This window comes from Lissotriton vulgaris, chromosome 4_1, assembly GCF_964263255.1.
Source record: "Lissotriton vulgaris chromosome 4_1, aLisVul1.2, whole genome shotgun sequence".
Lineage (NCBI taxonomy): Eukaryota > Metazoa > Chordata > Amphibia > Caudata > Salamandridae > Lissotriton > Lissotriton vulgaris.
This window is the reverse complement of record NC_141691.1, coordinates 133,604,884-133,623,783: the sequence shown is the minus strand read 5'-3', so window position 1 is coordinate 133,623,783 and position 18,900 is coordinate 133,604,884.

Genomic DNA, 18,900 nt, shown 5'->3' with positions numbered 1-18,900 from the left:
ACTAAACACTAATGCACTCCACACCAGTTTAATTTACTGTGCACCACTGTACTCTATGACACTGCACTCTACACCATACCACTACAGTCTAGACCACTGCTCTCTGTGACACTACCCTGCACCACTCTACTCTACACCACTTCACGCTACTCTGAAACAATCTACTCTAGACTTCGGCACTCTGCCACTGCACTCTACGCCCCTCTGCGCCATTGCACTCTACGACACTGCGGTCTACTCTGCATCGCTCTACTCTATGCACTGTACTCTACTGGTCATCACTGCACTCCACACCAATGGACTGTACAGCACTTTACTCAAAACAAATGCAATCTAAGCCACTGCACTCTATGACACTGCACTCTACACAGTACCACTACAGTCTAGGCCACTGCAATCTGTGACACTGCACTCTACACAGTACCACTACAGTCTAGGCCACTGCACTCTGTGACACTACCCTGCACCACTCCACTCTACACCACTCCACTCTACACCACTCCACTCTACTCTGAAACAATCTACTCTACACCTCTGCACTCTGCCACTGCACTCTACGCGCCATTGCACTCTACGACAGAGCGGTCTACTCTGCATTGCTCTACTCTATGCACTGTACTCTACTGGTCATCACTGCACTCTACACCAATGCACTGTACAGCACTTTACTCAAAACCAATGCAATCTAAACCAATGCACTCTACGCTAATCTATTCTGCACCACTGTACTATAAGCCACTTCACTCCAGGCCACTGGATGACTCTCCACTCTGACGCTTCACTCTACGATGCTCTACTCCATTAAACTCCGATACACTCCATGCCATTTTTGCGACACTATTACACTCTATGACGCTCTATGCAACTACATCTGTCACTCCATGCCACTTTACTCAGCTCTATTCTATGATACTCTACTCCTCTCTGACATTCTACTCCGCTGTACACCACTCCACGCAACATCCTCTATTCCACTCCGCTCGACTGACAGTGTGCTCCACTCTACGTCCTTCTACTCTACAACACTCTACTCTCTCCACGACATTCCACAACACTTTACGATACTCCATGACACTCCACACCACTCTATGCCACTCCACTTCACTCCTCTCCAGTCTTCTGTACACCACTCTATGCCACTCCACAAACTCCAATCCATGCCACTCTTCTGTACACCACTCTATGCCACTCCACTTCACTCCTCTCCACACCACTCTTCTGTACACCACTATATGCCACTCCACTTCACTCCTCTCCACTCTTCTGTACACCACCCTATGCCACTCCACAAACTCCTCTCCACACCACTCTTCCATACACCACTCTATGCCACTCCACTCATCTCCACACCACTCTTCTGTACACCACTCTATTCCACTCCACTTCACACCACTCTTCTGTACACCACTCTATGCCACTCCACTTCACTCCTCTCCACACCACTCTTCTGTACACCACTCTATGCCACTCCACTTCACTCCTCTCCACACCACTCTTCTGTACACCACTCTATGCCACTCCACTCCTCTCCACTCTTCTGTACACCACCCTATGCCACTCCACAAACTCCTCTCCACACCACTCTTCCATACACCACTCTATGCCACTCCACTTCACTCCTCTCCACACCACTCTTCTGTACACCACTCTATGCCACTCCACTTCACTCCTCTCCACTCTTCTGTCCACCACCCTATGCCACTCCACAAACCCTCTCCACACCACTCTTCCATACACCACTCTATGCCACTCCACTCCTCTCCACACCACTCTTCTGTACACCACTCTATTCCACTCCACTTCACACCACTCTTCTGTACACCACTCTATGCCACTCCACTTCACTCCTCTCCACACCACTCTTCTGTACACCACTCTATGCCACTCCACTTCACTCCTCTCCACACCACTCTTCTGTACACCACTCTATGCCACTCCACTCCTCTCCACTCTTCTGTACACCACCCTATGCCACTCCACAAGCTCCTCTCCACACCACTCTTCCATACACCACTCTATGCCACTCCACTCTTCTGTACACCACTCTATGCGACTCCACTTCACTCCTCTCCACTCTTCTGTACACCACCCTATGCCACTCCACAAACTCCTCTCCACACCACTCTTCCATACACCACTCTATGCCACTCCACTCCTCTCCACACCACTCTTCTGTACACAACTCTATGCCACTCCACTCTTCTGTACACCACCCTATGCCACTCCACAAACTCCTCTCCACACCACTCTTCCATACACCACTCTATGCCACTCCACTTCACTCCTCTCCACACCACTCTTCTGTACACCACTCTATGCCACTCCACTTCACTCCTCTCCACTCTTCTGTACACCACCCTATGCCACTCCACAAACTCCTCTCCACACCACTCTTCCATACACCACTCTATGCCACTCCACTCCTCTCCACACCACTCTTCTGTACACCACTCTATTCCGCTCCACTTCACACCACTCTTCTGTATACCACTCTATACCACTCCACTTCACTCCTCTCCACACCACTCTTGTGTACACCACTCTATGCCACTCCACTTCACTCCTCTCCACACCACTCTTCTGTACACCACTCAATTCCACTCCACTCCTCTCCACTCTTCTGTACACCACTCTATACCACTCCACTCCTCTCCACACCACTCTTCTGTACACCACTCTATGCCACTCCACTTCACTCCTCTCCACACCACTCTTCTGTACACCACTCTATGCCACTCCACTTCACTCCTCTCCACTCTTCTGTACACCACTCTATGCCACTCCACAAACCCCAATCCATGCCACTCTTCTGTACACCACTCTATGCCACTCCACTCCTCTCCACACCACTCTTCTGTACACCACTCTATGCCACTCCACTTCACTCCTTTCCACTCTTCTGTTCACCACCCTATGCCACTCCACAAACTCCTCTCCACACCACTCTTCTGTACACCACTCTATGCCACTCCACTTCACTCCTCTCCACACCACTCTTTTGTACACCACTCTATGCCACTCCACTCCTCTCCACACCACTCTTTTGTACACCACTCTATGCCACGCCACAAACTCTTTTCCACACCACTCTTCTGTACACCACTCTATGCCACTCCTCTCCACTCTTCTGTACACCACTCTATGCCTCTCCACTTCACTCCTCTCCACACCACTCTTCTGTACACCACTCTATGCACCCCACTTCACTCCTCTCCACTCTTCTGTACACCACTCTATGCCACTCCACTTCACTCCTCTCCACACCACTCTTCTGTACACCACTCTATGCCACTCCACTCCTCTCCACTCTTCTGTACACCACTCTATGCCACTCCACTCCTCTCCACACCACTCTTCTATACACCACTCTTCTATACACCACTCTATGCCACTCCACTTCACTCCTCTCCACACCACTCTTCTGTCTGCCACTCCACTTCACTCCTCTCCACTCTTTTGCACACCACTCTATGCCACTCCCCAAACTCTTCTCCACACCACTCTTCTGTACACCACTCTATGCCACTCCTCTCCACTCTTCTGTACACCACTCTATGCCTCTCCACTTCACTCCTCTCCACACCACTCTTCTGTACCCCACTCTATGCCACTCCACTCTACTCTTCTGTACACCACTCTATGCCACTCCACTTCACTCCTCTCCACTCTTCTGTACACCACTCTAGGCCACTCCACAAACTCCAATCCATGCCACTCTTCTGTACACCACTCTATGCCACTCCACAAACTCCTCTCCACACCACTCTTCTGTACACCACTCTATGCCACTCCACTTCACTCCTCTCCACTCTTCTGTACACCAACCTATGCCACTCCACAAACTCCTCTCCACACCACTCTATGCCACTCCACTCCTCTGCACACCACTCTTCTGTACACCACTCTATTCCACTCCACTCCACTCCTCTCTACTCTTCTGTTACCACTCTATGCCACTCCACAAACTCCAATCCATGCCACTCTTCTGTTACCACTCTATTCCACTCCACAAACTCCAATCCATGCCACTCTTCTGTACACCACTCTATGCCACTCCACAAACTCCAATCCATGCCACTCTTCTGTACACCACTCTATGCCACTCCACAAACTCCAATCCATGCCACTCTTCTGTACACCACTCTATGCCACTTCACAAACTCCAATCCATGCCACTCTTCTTTCCCCTACTTACTTTTAGCCACGGTGAACAGCAGACATTCTGATGTACAGCATTGCTTGCATAGGTGAGACCTATTGTCTTGGCCAATGCTTGTTGTGTATTATTACTTTGTTATTGGCTGCTGTTGAATTCTTACTAAAGAAAGAAAAGCATACCCTGAGCCTCCAGTCCTGACGTAGAATTGTGTTTACTCTGAATCCCCAAATAGCGATAGGACTGCCATAAAACCTATTAATGCTGATGCAAGTTTACTTTATATCATTGGTATTACTCCTCTTTATTCATGCAGCCTCGTTCTTTTTATAATCTGTTTTTGAACGAGATAAGTGATACCTATTCCACGCCCAAACCAGCCCCTAGAGTGGGTTTTGACTGTTCAAACCCCGAGGAGAAGGCTGTTGTCATGCTTGCAGTAGCAATGCTTGTTGATGGAGGTGGGCGAACAAATACATGAACAGGGAGAGCTGAACCAGAGCTGAACCAAGGCCTGGATTGGCTCAAAAAGCTTGTGCACGCGTCGAGTATGTAAACTAAAAACATCATAACGTCTTTTCAAAAAAGTGTATTCTTTTAACAAGCGGAAGCGTTTCACATTGGAACATCCGATCATAACACTCCGTGTATTGAGAGGCATTTATAAAACTATAGTTTTTAAAAATCCCCACCCCGCCTGACAGCAATGCCATTAGTAAACCAATCGGCATCAGTTGTCAGATGCGTCCTATGTGATTAAAATTAGTTTATTAAGTCAAACATTAGGTTTTTGTGCCCAGCACATCCTGAACTCGCCTAATTGAAGGGAGGTGCCCTTGTATGTGATAATGAAGCAAAAGGAGGCTCTGCGAAATGAAATATTTGCCTAGGATCACGCAATTTGGGTAAACACGGAAGCCGAGATTGGTCCCATGTTTTCTGGTTTCAGTTTGTGTAATTCGGCCACTAAATGAGCACCTTTTTCTTGATATGTTTTATATGAAAGGTTTCTGCTTTGTCTTTAATTCTTGCCGGATGAAAATACATGGAAGCTCGGCTCGTGTTGAGCTTGAGGTTGAAACCTCGCTAGGCACTGGCTCTAGCTTTCAGTGGCTCCTCTACTTATTAACATGACTTCTTAGTGCTGAGATAACAGCTGTTTATTGGTAGCCAACTCAATGGTACTCATTTTTACCAACTTCAGAAAGATGAAAGGCTGAGAAGACCTGCAGTTTTTCAAACCTTTTGACCATGAGGGGCAAATCGCATTCGTAGAGTGGATACATTGGTTCACTGAGCCACCAAACCCAGCCATGGTCAAGGGGCCCAGGTGACTGTGAGTTCAGCAGGCTTTAGAGAACTGCCTTGACTGGAAAAAATAATTCAAACAAGAGGATAACAACATTCATGGTGTGGCAGCCATGTTGGTGTTATGAGGGAAAGGATCAAGAACCAATCCCAGGAATTGGGGATTAGGATTGGCGAACTAGATTTTATATGAGTAAATACGTGTGTGGAAGCTACAACTAAGCCAGCAGGGGGAGTTAAGGTAGGCACATATGCCAAGGCCAGAGTTGGTGAAAAGGAACCCGTGCAATGACCTTCCAGGCAGGTCGCCCCCCTCCACTGCAGCGCCACCTGCGCCAGTGTCTCCCTCCTGATCCCCCCTCCCCACCTCCTCTTAAATGGCGGCCGCGCGCAGCGGGCGAGCCGCTGGTGCGCCGAAGGCCCGCCTAAGACAAGCCCGTCTGCGCCCGTCCGCGCCTGGACCGTACCCAGCGCCAGAACCCCTGGCCTCCACACCACCCAGGACTACCGCTACAACGCCAACACCCTCATCGCTCTCAACCACGGACGAACCTTCAGCTTCTACAAAGCCACCCCCAAGCGCACTCAAGGCCTCTTCTCCTGCCGGAACTGCAGCTTCTCCTGCATCAATGACGCTGATGCACCCACAGCAACGGAACCCAACCGACTGCGTTACATCCTGCTCAACACCCGCTCCGCACACAATCACGCCATCAAACTCTGGGACCTACTCACCACCACATCTCCAGACGTGGCCTTCTTGACCGAGACCTGGATGAACAAAGCCTCCGCCCCAGACATCGCAGTGGCCATCCCCGACGGATACAAGATCTCCCGCATAGACCGCACCAATGGAGTCGGAGGAGGTATCGCCATAATCCACAAGAACACCATCAAGGTCTCCACAAACACAGACGACACCCTCACCACCGCCGAACACATGCACTTTAATATCCACACGGACCCCAAGACCACCCTCAGAGGCTCCCTCGTCTACAGACCACCCGGCCCACGTCCCCAATTCTGCAACTCCATCGCCGACTTAATCAGCACGCACGCACTGACCTCCACCGACTACATCCTGCTCGGCGATCTGAACTACCATCTGGAAAACAACAACATCAACTCCTCCACCCTGGTCGACAACCTCGCCACCCTCGGACTGAAATAGATAGTCACAACCCCGACCCACATCGCCGGCCACACGCTCAATGCCATCTTCTCTTCCTGCCCACACGTTGCCTTCCGAGCTCACCTGGACCGACCACCACTGCATCCACTTTACCTTCCAGAAACCCGTCACACACCACCGCACCCCACAGATCCCCCGCCGACGCTGGGGCAAAGTCACCAAGGACCTACTAGAAACACACCTCGCACTCAAGCCACCGACCAGCCCCACCGACCCAGAGGATGGGGCCCGCACCCTCAGACTCTGGATGGAAGACCTTAGCACCTTAACACCTTAGCACCAGTGAGACAACCCACCGACAGAGACACCAGCCAGAGAGCCAGCTGGTTCACCCAGAGCTCCTGGCCTCCAAGCGCACCTGCCGGAAATTTGAAAACATCTGGCTCAGCAATAGAACGCCTGCCAACTGCGCATCCCACAAAGACACCATTCGCAACCATCACCACCTCATCAGGACCACCAAAAGAGCCTCATTCAAAGACCGCCTCGACAACAACTCCCACAACAGCAAAGAGCTCTTCAACATTGTGAAAGAACTCTCCAATCCTAGTTCCTGCACCACTGACATTCCGCCTTCCCAAGCCCTGTGCGACACCCTCGCTGCCTTCTTCCACCGCAAGATCACCGACATCCACAACAGCTTCAACCCCCAGCCGAACCCTACTGACCCCCCCCCACGATGAACACTCCGAACCCCACTGACAACGACCTTCTGACCACATGGACCAACGTGAGCACCAAAGACATAATCAAGACCATGAGCACCATCCACTCAGGCTTCCCCTCTGATCCTCTTCCCCACCACATCGTCAACAAAGTCGACAGTCTCATTGCACCCCACCTGCGTAACATCATCAACCTCTCCTTCGAGACCGCTACCTTCCCTGATAGCAGAAGCACACCGAGATCAACGCCCTACTAAAGAAACCCAAGGCGGACCGAGCGACCTCAAGAACTTCTGGCCCATCTCCCTGCTCCCATTCCCAGCGAAAGTCATCGAAAAGATCGTCAACACAAAGCTCACCCGCTACCTAGAAGACAACCGCATCCTGGACCCCTCCCAGTCAGGCTTCCACAGCAACCACAGCACAGAGACCGCCCTCATTGTTGCCACAGACGACATCAGAATCCTACTCGACAACGGCAAGACAGCAGCCCTCATCCTCCTGGACCTCTCTGCCGCCTTTGATATCGTCTGCCACTACACACTACTCACACGCCTCCACGACGCAGGGATCCGAGACAAGGCCCTGGATTGGACTACCTCCTTCCTCTCCGACAGAACCCAGAGAGTCCGCCTCCCCCCGTTCCAATCCGGAACCACCAAAACCATCTGCGGCGTCCCGCAGGGATCCTCCCTCAGCCCGACGCTGTTTAACGTCTACATGGCTCCCCTCGCTCGCATCGCCAGACTACACAAAATTAACATAATCTCCTACGCTGACGACACCCAGCTGATCCTCTCCCTCACCAAGGACCCCCTCACCGCCAAATCCAACCTGCACCAGGGTATGAAGGCCGTCGCCGATTGGATGGAGGCTAGCCGGCTCAAGCTGAACACGGACAAGACGGAGATCCTCATCCTTGGGGCCAACCCCTCAGCGTGGGACGATTCCTGGTGGCCAACATCACTGGGAACCCCCCCACCCCCTGGCACCAGCCAACCACGCACGCAACCTGGGAGTCATCCTGGACTCAAAGCTCAGCATGACCAAGAAAGTCTCCTCCTCCTGCTTCTACACCCTCCGTATGCTCCGCAAGGGATGTATGATTAAACAACTACTGCTCAAAGCCCGAATGCCTAAACCACGAAGGCTAAACCACGAACAAAGACAAACCACTACATTCTTAGCAACGACTTTCTTAACCACGAAAAATAATGTATTGCCACATTACCTAAATATACAACTAATGTTCTTAAAACAACGCATGTCTTTTTTTATTAAACAATTTGAAAGTGGAGAATGTTTAAATTAACAAATTATCAATTTAATAATCTTTTTTTAGAAATACGGATGAATTTACAAAAACATGATAATAAAACACTTGAAAACAATAAAATGTAAGTGCTTCATATTTTTTTACACACTAGATTTTTTTTATGATTCCAAAATACATTTGGATGGCCTTCCAGAGAAACTTCAGCTTCTGCCTCATTGGCCAGGGCCGGCTGGGGATATTTGACACTAGCTCCATCTTTACCGTAATAATCTTGATAATTATTTCAGGATGATTTCCATCTACTTTACTGTCTTCGTTGGTATTGCCATTGACAGGCAGACAAGTAATTACATCCAGAATGGAGCTCAACTCCTTAACCTCTCCTTTCCCTTTATAAAACTCTCAATATCCTTTTTTTTTAAAGTTTCTCAGTGGGGAATCTTCACTTCTCGCCACTTGGTTCCTGTGCTGCTGCTCGCCTGTCCATGCCACTTCCCTCCAAACCACAATTCAGCTAAACGAAGATGCATAACTTGACGCCATACAAAACTGGTAGGTACCTTACTTGTGCCCTTCCTAAATCGTGGATTGCAGAGCCATCTATTGGCCAGTTTTATGAGAACATGAGGAGGTCGTTGTTCGTGTACAACGTGGTTTAGGAAGTCGTTGTTCATGGAAAGGTTGTTGTTTAAGACTCATTGTTTACTACACTCGTTCTTAAAGATTCGTTATTAAGGCTGTTTCCCCTCCGCAAGATCGACAGATGGATCCTGGCGGACACACGAAAAACCGTCACCCACACCCTCGTCAGCGGTCGGCTCGACTACGGAAACGCCCTCTACGCCGGAGCCCCGTCCAAACTCATCAACAGTCTCCAAAGAATCCAGAACGCCTCTGCACCCCTGATCCTAGACGTCCCACGCTGAGACCACATCACCCCGCACCTGAGAGACATGCACTGGCTCCCCGTCGACAAAACAATCACATTCAAACTCATGATCCACGCACACAAGGCACTCCACAAGACCGGCCCAGCCTATCTCAACAGCCAACTCTCCTTCTACGCCCCAACAGGAAACTCTGCTCCGCCGACCTGTCCCTGGCTGCCGTCCCGCGCATCCACAGAACCACTTCCGGGGGCAGATCCTTCTCCCACCGCGCCGCCAAGACCTGGAACCTCCCCCCTCCACCTACGGCAGACAGCAGACCTCCCGGCCTTCATAAGACTGCTCAAGACCTGGCTCTTCGACCACTAGCTGCAGCTTCTCCCCCCCCCTCCCTCCCCCCGCCCCCCCCAGCACCTTGATACCCTAGCGGGTAAGTAGTACGCTTTACAAAACCCCTGATTGATTGATTGATTGGCCGTCATTAAAAGAGGGGGTGAGGGAGGCTGCATGGATGAGTGGGGGACTGTACATGTTTAGGACATGAAGCTGGATAATAATCCCATGAAATTGGAGCAAAATCCGATCCGTTCTGCCATGGTAACAAGGTGGTGGGATGGAAGTGAGATGGAGGGGCACCTGTGCGTGACATTTCGGGTTGTTTCTGGCTTTCAACTGACCATGGTGAATTGATAAGTGTCCGGGCTAGAACTGGACCAGCGGCTCAAGGTTTCTGGGCTGCTTCATTCCTTCAAGTGTATGGAGGGGGTGGGTGGCAGTTCTTACCCTAAATGACTGGACTCTGGCATGGGAAACGGCATTAAAAAAATCTCAAATGAAGGAAAGTAGCACAGAGGCTCAGGAACTGGGCAGGGCTAAGAAGCCAATATGTCTGGCGTACATTTAGCATCCTGGCTAAGATTTTTAAAAAGCATGCTACAGTCAAAAAAACAAACAGACTGATTTCTGTATTCAATTCAATGCAAGCTTTATGTGTAAGCATTATAGCATCCATAAAAACATCATACGATATAAACAAACAAGAAAAATGCAATGAATAAAATATAAGGATAAAAAACTGTAGTAAAAAATATGGAAATAAAAACATGGGCAAAAAACAATTATTAGCAGGAAAGATTTTTAGGTGAACATGGACCTGCAAGCGCGAACAGCAGATTTAAAAAAAAAGCCAGATGTGCCAAATAGCTTCATCATTAGGTAGTAACAATAAAAATCAGACCTGCAAAATGGAGCGACGATTGGCCTGATCATCTTTGCAGGGGCAGGGCTTTGCACCTAAAATCTGCGTAAAGCCCAGGGGGACGCAAAGCAAATATTTCATTGTATCTGATCTGAAACGGAATAACAAAGAATGTTCCCAAGGGCTATATGCATGCCAAATATATTCAATGAAACCATTGCACTCACTTGGGGTTAAATAGGCCGCCACATGGGCTTCCCCTCTGATTCCCTTATCCAACGAGATTCCTCATTGTTATAAAGTGCTTGTGCCACAGTCTTTTTGTTTACTCTGGTGCAAGATAGTGGGTCAGTGGAGGCAGACTGCATACCAATCTTACAATATTCTGCCTTCACATATGCCAACCAAGGAATGAGTGACCCTCTGTCTAAGAAGCAACAATTCATTATAATATCTTTCGAGAAGGCGTCCTCCGGGTTCCTCCAGATTGCAAGCCACAATAAGACTGGCCTAACCGTAAAGCGATTTGCTAAATAGGTAAGTCCAAGTTCTTTTGTGCCGTCCCATCTCTCGGCTGCCTTTACCGGCCAAAATCCTGGAAAAGGTATTCCACAAAGAGCTCACTGCCTTTCTCTACTTAAAGGATTTCCTTAATCTCTTTCAACACGGTTTCAGAGCCCACCATTCTACTGAGTCTGCCTTGGTGGTGGCCTCAGGGGACATTCGGAAGCTAGTGGATTTGGGAGGACAATCTGGTTTGATCCTCTTGGACCGCTCAGCCGCATCCGATATGGTTAACCATGAAGTTCTGATCGACCGGCTTGAGAGGGTTGGTATTCGCAGTGCAGCATTGTCCCTTTTTAAATCCTTTCTGTGAGAAGCTGGCCTGGTATATGATATCCACTAATGTAAGGCTCAGTCCATAAGGAGTTAAAAGCAGCTTGTTTTACCAGAATGCAATCTTATAGTATAGATTAAATGGAAAAAGAACCACACAAGGTTTTATAAAACAATGTATTTATTATATAATACTCTCTAACACGTTTAGATATCTCCTATCCAGAGATGAACACAATGCACACAATACTTTGCATAGAAATACAGTAGATAGCACAGAATACACAGTGGACCCCCGGGAGGGGGTGGGCGAGGGGCTACCCATGTAATAAGAAAGTGGTTTAAGACCCACGACTCTGGTCAAGAAAGTGTCGAGAGCGAGAGGACGTAGAAGTGCTGGGGACCCAAGGAACAACCCCAGGTGACTAGATAGGGACCCCACGGAGAGCGTGTGCAGTGTGGAAACACAACTGCGTTCTTCTTACAAGTCAACGTGTAAGTCGCTGTTGGATTTTTAAACATTAACAACCCTTCCCATTGGACTCTGAACAAACCCTGTGGAAGACAGAAGGCTGGAGAGCCACCACACCTGTGGATACCCTAGTACTCATGTTACCTACACCAAGGAAGCCAGGGGCATAGGTGTAATGTGGTGTCAGAAACCGCCGTCGAACCCAATGGAGGACTTCAGGAAAGTGCCCCTGCTGAAGAAGTAGAAAGTGTTTGGTGGAATCTGAAGGTGGATTCTAGTTGAGAGGTACCTGCAAGCAGAGGGGACAGAGTCTATGTCACTCTGGAGTGACCAGGAGATCTGGCAGATGAATGCCCACCGATGTCGGGTGTTGCAGGGCAGTTGACAGTGACCTTGACAATGCAGCTGTGAGGACCAGGCGACGCTGAGGAAGACCAGGAGCCATGCACGAGCTGTCCAATGTCAGATGTTGAGAGCTGAGGGCCGATGTCCGGCGGGAGCACCAACAAGCCTTGGCAATTGCAAACAATGTGGATGTTGAAGAAGTTGCAATGTCAAGACCAGCAAGGTCCAGGGGACTCGCCACAAGGAGGAGAGTCCGGACAGGCCCCAAGCACTCAGGGGAGCCCAAAGGAAACAAAGGTGACCCTTAACAGGGCCTACAGGCTGGAGGCACTGGAGTCGCAAAAGGACCTCTAGCAGCTCATCAAAAGATGAAGACTTTGGTCACTGGAGATGGTAGGGCCTACTTGGAGCCCAAAGATCTTGATGAAAGGAAGCCAACATGCCTTTGCAACAGCAAGTCAACATGGTGCACAGGTGTTCGGTTCCTGCGGCTCCCACAAGAGATACTGGCCTCAAACTTGATGAGAGGGCAGGGCAGGCCTCAAGAGCTGTGGACAACCGCCACCTGTGTTGCAGAACCTTCCTGAGTCCGTAGGAGCTCAGGATCAGCAGACCGGTCAGCCTGGTTGAGGTGCCTGCAGATGTAGGGAAGTGACTCCTTCACTTCAAAGGAGATTCCTACAAGTGTCTTGGATGCCCACAGGTCTTGGAAGGTTCCTGTATGGTGCACAGGTACAGACGATGCAGCAGCCTGAAAGGGGGATGGAGTCGGGCCCAAACTAAGTCCAGCAAAGTCCAGAGTGCCCAGACGGCAGAAGTTAAAGTGGTGTCTTAATTGAATAGTGTCCTATGACAAATCTAGGGACCCACCTACAGGTAAGGCCTTCACTACCCTAAGGAAAGGGTTGGGACAATTCAGGGGAGGGTTTCGACAGGGGAGGTTACTCTCATGTCCAGTTTCACACCAGAGCACTGGAACACCAAATGTGCCCCTCATGCAGACTGAGTGGCGCTGGCAAGCGCGCCCACCCAGCCCCAATACACTAAATCCTGTTTGGGAGGTGGCCACACTTCCTGTGACAGGATACCTATTGTTCTGCCTTCCCCTGCTCGAGCCTGGCTCAGCAGCAGGAGAGCAGAATTGGGTCTCTGGTCGGCAGCAGCCATGTCGTGCTGTCCGGGTCCAGAGGACTGGTACCGGGAGCACTGAGAGCCTAACGGAGGGCTCTTCCAGTGCTTGGAATCATACCTCCCACACCGTTTACAGTGTGGGGGTATTATTCCAACATGTTTGATACCAGACATGATAGGATGCATTGCAGCCGATTTGGAGATGGTAATCGTGTAATTAAGCGGTGCCCTACTATATAGTATATGGCTGCTTCACCTACAACCCGGGAGAATGGACTCCGTAGGCTGTAGGGGTGTCCTGCTCATGCACGGGCACCCTCACACTTAGAACCAAGCCCCCTGCCTTCAGGAGTGCAAAGACCTGCTATAGGGGTGACTTATAGGTTTTAAGTGCAGTGACCCTAGATAAAGGAAACCTATATATTTCGTCAGTGGTGCAAGCACCAACCTATACAGGCTACAATGGCAGACCTGTATTTACTGTTTGAATGGTCTCCCGTGGGTGCATAATACATGCTTCAGCCCATGGGGGACCTCTGGGGTTCCTTAGTACCATATACTAGGGACCGATAAGGGTACCCCAGTATCCAATCTAGGATGTACCTAAGTACTGAACATAACAATTTAGGGGACAAAGCAGAGAGACTGGTGTCCTGATTAGCAGGATACCAGTCAGACTAGTCAAAAACCACTTATCCCCATGCAAAACGTGGGGGTAACCATGCAGAAGATCATACCTTCCTACCCTTTCTTACAAACAGAGTTCATAGTGGAGCTTAACAATAGTAATCTGATGTGTTCTCCCTACCTTGTGGAGTATCTCAGGGATCCTCCCGTCCCCTACTTTATTTGACATCTATATTGACCCACTGGTACAACTCATCCAATCCTTTGGCCTATCTACTATCTTCTGTGCCAACGACACTCAAATCGTTGTGTTGATCCCTGATGATAACTTTGCCATAGATTTTAAATCTTAATCATTGTCTTACTCTGGTATCTATTTGGATGCAGAACTTTTTTCTAAAACTCATTGTTGACAAAATGGAGGTGATTCTTTTTGACAAGAACACAAACCTCTGGCTCTACAAGCAAGAGCCACAATTTTGATTGATTCACTCAGTAAAAGGCAGATGATAGATCCATAAATGGTAAGTAGAAGGGGAGACCTGATTTAGATTAAGGCACTTGTCAACCGTTCCCACTTTGTGCCTGAATAAGATCGGCTGGTAGCAACCCGGCAGTGATCGATCCCCTTTTTTAAAGATAGGCACAATAATTGATGTACCCTACATGTCAGGCAAGGAGGAGTGGGCAAGGTTGTTAGAAACGTCAAGGAGCAGGGGTGCCCAAAACATAACATTACTTTTTATCAAATCAGTTGGGACACCGTCAGGGCCCAGCACCTTACCACTGACACTCTGATGGCGTCTTCAACTTCTGTTAAGGTCATCCGGAAGCGTGATACAAGAAGCAAGTCTATAGAAAAAGTGTTGGAGGTTAATGTTGCGGCATACATTTTACAAAAGCGCTCCTCCCATATATTACTAGCAACCCAGCACCTTACCACTGACACTGTGATGGCGTCTTCAACTTCTGTTAAGGTCATCCGGAAGCGTGATACAAGAAGCAAGTCTATAGAAAAAGTGTTGGAGGTTAATGTTGCGGCATACATTTTACAAAAGCGCTCCTCCTATATATTACTAGCAACCCAGCACCTTACCACTGACACTGTGATGGCGTCTTCAACTTCTGTTAAGGTCATCCTGGAAGCGTGATACAAGAAGCAAGTCTGTAGAAAAAGTGTTGGAGGTTAATGTTGCGGCATACATTTTACAAAAGCGCTCCTCCCATATATTACTAGCAACCCAGCACCTTACCACTGACACTGTGATGGCGTCTTCAACTTCTGTTAAGGTCATCCGGAAGCGTGATACAAGAAGCAAGTCTGTAGAAAAAGTGTTGGAGGTTAATGTTGCGGCATACATTTTACAAAAGCGCTTCTCCCATATATTACTAGCAACCCAGCACCTTACCACTGACACTGTGATGGCGTCTTCAACTTCTGTTAAGGTCATCCGGAAGCGTGATACAAGAAGCAAGTCTGTAGAAAAAGTGTTGGAGGTTAATGTTGCGGCATACATTTTACAAAAGCGCTCCTCCCATATATTACTAGCAACCCAGCACCTTACCACTGACACTGTGATGGCGTCTTCAACTTCTGTTAAGGTCATCCGGAAGCGTGATACAAGAAGCAAGTCTATAGAAAAAGTGTTGGAGGTTAATGTTGCGGCATACATTTCACAAAAGCGCTCCTCCCATATATTACTAGCAACCCAGCACCTTACCACTGACACTGTGATGGCGTCTTCAACTTCTGTTAAGGTCATCCGGAAGCGTGATACAAGAAGCAAGTCTGTAGAAAAAGTGTTGGAGGTTAATGTTGCGGCATACATTTTACAAAAGCGCTCCTCCCATATATTACTAGCAACCCAGCACCTTACAACTGACACTGTGATGGCGTCTTCAACTTCTGTTAAGGTCATCCGGAAGCGTGATACAAGAAGCCAGTCTATAGAAAAAGTGTTGGAGGTTAATGTTGCGGCATACATTTTACAAAAGCGCTCCTCCTATATATTACTATCAACCCAGCACCTTACCACTGACACTGTGATGGCGTCTTCAACTTCTATTAAGGTCATCCGGAAGCGTGATACAAGAAGCAAGTCTATAGAAAAAGTGTTGGAGGTTAATGTTGCGGCATACATTTTACAAAAGCGCTCCTCCTATATATTACTAGCAACCCAGCACCTTACCACTGACACTGTGATGGCGTCTTCAACTTCTGTTAAGGTCATCCTGGAAGCGTGATACAAGAAGCAAGTCTGTAGAAAAAGTGTTGGAGGTTAATGTTGCGGCATACATTTTACAAAAGCGCTCCTCCCATATATTACTAGCAACCCAGCACCTTACCACTGACACTGTGATGGCGTCTTCAACTTCTGTTAAGGTCATCCGGAAGCGTGATACAAGAAGCAAGTCTATAGAAAAAGTGTTGGAGGTTAATGTTGCGGCATACATTTTACAAAAGCGCTCCTCCTATATATTACTAGCAACCCAGCACCTTACCACTGACACTGTGATGGCGTCTTCAACTTCTGTTAAGGTCATCCTGGAAGCGTGATACAAGAAGCAAGTCTGTAGAAAAAGTGTTGGAGGTTAATGTTGCGGCATACATTTTACAAAAGCGCTCCTCCCATATATTACTAGCAACCCAGCACCTTACCACTGACACTGTGATGGCGTCTTCAACTTCTGTTAAGGTCATCCGGAAGCGTGATACAAGAAGCAAGTCTTTAGAAAAAGTGTTGGAGGTTAATGTTGCGGCATACATTTTACAAAAGCGCTCCTCCTATATATTACTAGCAACCCAGCACCTTACCACTGACACTGTGATGGCGTCTTCAACTTCTGTTAAGGTCATCCTGGAAGCGTGATACAAGAAGCAAGTCTGTAGAAAAAGTGTTGGAGGTTAATGTTGCGGCATACATTTTACAAAAGCGCTCCTCCTATATATTACTAGCAACCCAGCACCTTACCACTGACACTGTGATGGTGTCTTCAACTTCTGTTAAGGTCATCCTGGAAGCGTGATACAAGAAGCAAGTCTGTAGAAAAAGTGTTGGAGGTTAATGTTGCGGCATACATTTTACAAAAGCGCTCCTCCCATATATTACTAGCAAGATGGAGCTAGAGGGCCAACTTTTAAGCGTCAACTCTGATACGGTGGTCCTGAAAGGATTACTATTATTCAGCTGTGATGCTTGAACTAACCTGTCCCATTGAGTCACGATTAAGTCCTTCCACTGTTTAGCCGTGATCTTTTTATATTGCTAGCTCAGGAGGCCCCTCAATGCTGAGTCTTGTGTTTGGAAGCCACGCTAAGCGCAATGCCCTGTTCACTTATGAACATTCAGTATTAACCCATCCTGGGAGGATCAGTGTAGAGGTTTAGAAAGGGCCTTCCTGATACTAATACATAGAGTAATGAAGGACTCCATCACCTGACAATCATTGGCCTCTTCTGTTAGTCACAGTGCCTCCATCCAGAGGATTGTCCTGATTATAGTGCTAAAAAATTGTACTGGGTCTAGCAGTCTCCACTTCAACCTCAAGTTGTCAGTAGAAGGTTGCTGATCACAGCCCTCATTATCCATCCTGAACTCTTCCATGGGGGCGAAAGAATAATGTTGTCTCAATGGGATTGTGGTCACTGGAACTACTGTACCATGTAAGGGTAAATGTAAATGTGTGTGTCTTGTAAGGCGCACTGCTACCCGGAGGCGTCCTGGCGCTATAGACCGCTGGGGAACCCGTCCTGGCTTTCCCTGTGAGATGTTCCCTCCTTGGTATCTCCAAGGTGAAACCAGGCATCCCCGGCGTTTGTGGGGGGCCGTTGTGGAGATGAGGCAAGCTAATGCCCAGAGTTGCAGAGTGTGATCCCCGGTTAGAGTAGGCACAGAGGCGAGAATTATCGAGTCCGCTGACCCTGGTACATGACTCTGCCGCGTCGGGGATTGAACCCTGGTCCCGGGCCGTCCTCTGCTTCCAGGTCTGCCGCATCTAACCAGTGAGCCACACCACTCACCGGGTAAGTCCTCTAGATTGCAAGTGAAAAACACATACTTTTTTTTTATAGAGGAGCTATGTCTACCCCGAAAATTGGGAACTTCACGACCAATCAGTCCTACTATTTCCAGGGCATTAACCAGATCAAAGGGGGCAAGAAATGAAATGAATCCTGCACTACACGTGTCAGTACTAGCAGACGAACAAAACGCTAGGCTTGTGAAAGGAAGTCGTACATGGAAATCACCAGCCAGGCAAAGGTACGCTGCGTGCCCTGACAGTGGCAGGTCATCCACTATGTTAGAAATAAAATTAAATAGTAGTGGGGAGTTCGTGTTTGGGATACCATTGAAATCATTGTTATGAAAATTAACAATATACAGACTCAAACCAGTCCTTGCAACTATGACTTGGAAGGTGCTATCCAGGGTAGCCACAGGTTTAATATGCCCTCCTATGGCAATACTCAAACAAATGGCCAATCCCCCAGAAGTGCGCCACAACGTGAGGGAATAGCAGGGACACAAAAACACTGATATCCATCTACCAATAAGGTCAATGTGTCCCAAGTTTCTTGAAATAGGACAATGCCATAGCCCTTAATAAAACTGAGCCGGTCAGGTATATTAATCTTTGACCCAAGTCCTGCCACGTTTCAGCTTTATATTTTAAGCGGCAGGGCTTCCCCATCCCAAGAACGGACAAACTCCAGTCGCAGTAATAGGATATGTTACTGGTTCATTATTGTGTGTAGTTAGACGATGCTACACAAGCATCGTCCTTCAAGATCGGCCCCGGGAACAG